At 36.8% G+C, this 2,127-nt stretch overlaps 1 long non-coding RNA gene across 1 annotated transcript; it reads right to left on the reverse strand.

Moving 5' to 3' along the window:
• Positions 1 to 572: 572 nt before the first annotated feature.
• Positions 573 to 1,919, reverse strand: LOC137249232 (uncharacterized). Its single transcript, XR_010952297.1, has 4 exons — positions 1,404 to 1,919; positions 1,186 to 1,353; positions 840 to 1,117; positions 573 to 784 (listed from the first exon to the last, which is right to left on the reverse strand). It is a non-coding gene; the product is annotated as an uncharacterized lncRNA (long non-coding RNA).
• Between the last annotated feature and the right edge of the window lie 208 nt (positions 1,920 to 2,127).

Below are 2,127 nucleotides of genomic sequence, written 5' to 3' on the forward strand. Positions count from 1 at the left end.
TATATTATTATTTTTTAGCTCCCGTTGGCACTGAAGTCCAATAATTGGTACATATCGACAGGTGGCAACAAATAGGAGATTTGTATAGGGACTAAATGAGAGTGGAACTCTAAAACATATCAGTAAAAAGACGAAAACAAGTTTTGTAAAAAGAGAGACAGCTCATTCAAACTTAATACAAAAGCTGTAGGATAAGAGGACATTTTACTGCATTTAAATTTTTCCAACCCTAGTTTACCGTATATTTTAAAGCTTCACTTTTAATATTATAAGATTTGGTAAAATAAAAAAAGTAGCTACATATGTCCGCATTGGTATTTTAAGGTACGTTTGCGGATTTCACACAGATCGCATTGGCCTTTCTAGTAAGTATTCCGCTAGTTCCTCTCTCAAACTAAATGGTTCATTTGTTGATCGATTGGAATGAGCAATTCCAATAGATGTCATTCTTGTTGAAAGTTGTCCACAATCGAAATTCCCATTTTCATCACTGCTGGCTCTGTTCGGATCGAAGTCTCCACTACTACTGTCAAGCATTAAATAATTGCTAAAACAATTTTGTCCATATTTTATGGAGCAGCGTGAATCGTTGTATGAAGAACTCTCCATCTATTTGCTAATATACCAAAGGTGTTTTCAATGTGCACTCGTACGGAGGATAAACTTTTGTTATAATTTCGTTTGGCGGGTGACAAATTTCGACCAGGGTAAGGGCGCATGAGATTAGGCTTCAGAGGAAATGCGCTGTCACCGACGAAAAAATATGGAAATATTTGGTCCGTACCTATATGAAATATGGCATCAATTAACTGAAACCTTATTTGTTATAAACATTTTACCTGGAAGGTTATCTGGGGGAGGAATTTCCAGGTCGTTTCTTAGAATCATGTTACCAAATACGCTTCGTGCCAAAATTCCCCCATCGCTTTGGCTTCCCAACGCACCAACGTCTACAAATGAAAACGTATAGCTATCATCGCATATTGCCATCAGAACTACACTGAATGTCTTTTTGTAATTAAAAAAGAGTGAACCACTACGTTTGGGGCAAACTACTTTCACATGTTTGCCGTCCACCGCGCCGAGACAATGTGGCATTCCAGTTTTTGCATAGGACCTGTCCAAAATATAAATAATATATGAGTATATATAGTTACTAAATACCATACTTCATCTGAAGCAAACCTATCTGCAATGTTTTTCAATTCGGTTTGATTTGGTTGGGCAAGGTAAATTTCGCGTAGTCCATGCCAAATTGCATCGCATGTCTCGTATATTATTTTCCTAACTGTAGAAACACCCAATTTATATGACCAAGCTAAATACTGTGGATTACAGCCTTGTGCCAAGAACCTGTTGAAACTCCATTTTTACACAGATATGTAGTTTATAAAATTACTTACATCAAAGTGATACCCAAACGGATTTCTTCACTTATTGGTTATCTTATGGAAAAACGTTGAAGTCGCTCTCGTAACAAATTCAGTAGCGCATTAAACTTTGCAACATTCATACGTGTTGCCTTGAAGAAATGTTCTTCATCTGAGAGTTTCAACTGTGCGAAGGAAGTTTCGTGGAAGCTCAGAGCCTTCCTTGTACGATTAACTGGCCGCACCCACCATCGCCGCTTCAACTGCTAGCACACGTCGCGATATATATTCACCATTACAAAAATGATGTTTATAATTTTAAAAATTTTCAACAAACGCCCTCTGTTTCTCATTTTTTGTATATACTGCTAATGCTGACTTTAAATTGAATTCATTTCCCACAAGAAATGGTCACTAATATAAGAAATTATTTTCCATTGAAGAAATGACAGAAAATGTCAGAAAATATCGCCGCCGCTGTCTATTGTGTTTAACTGGACGAAATATCTGAGCGTAAATTTGAAAAATGTCATCGCCCGACGCGGCGTATATCGTCGTCGCTCGGCATTGTGTTTACAGCTTTATGGAAATCAATGTTATCGATTAATGGTGCCATACCATAACGCTAACGCCATAACCATATCATAGCCAACCAATTTGTATTTGGTTTCTCGCCATATCCATAACCTAAAAATATTTGAGTTGGTCAATTTAATAACTTTGTGTGGATTTTATTCATTGTTTTGGATACGTTATA

Source organism: Eurosta solidaginis, chromosome 4 (assembly GCF_040869045.1).
Source record: "Eurosta solidaginis isolate ZX-2024a chromosome 4, ASM4086904v1, whole genome shotgun sequence".
In the NCBI taxonomy this organism is placed as follows: Eukaryota; Metazoa; Arthropoda; class Insecta; order Diptera; family Tephritidae; genus Eurosta; species Eurosta solidaginis.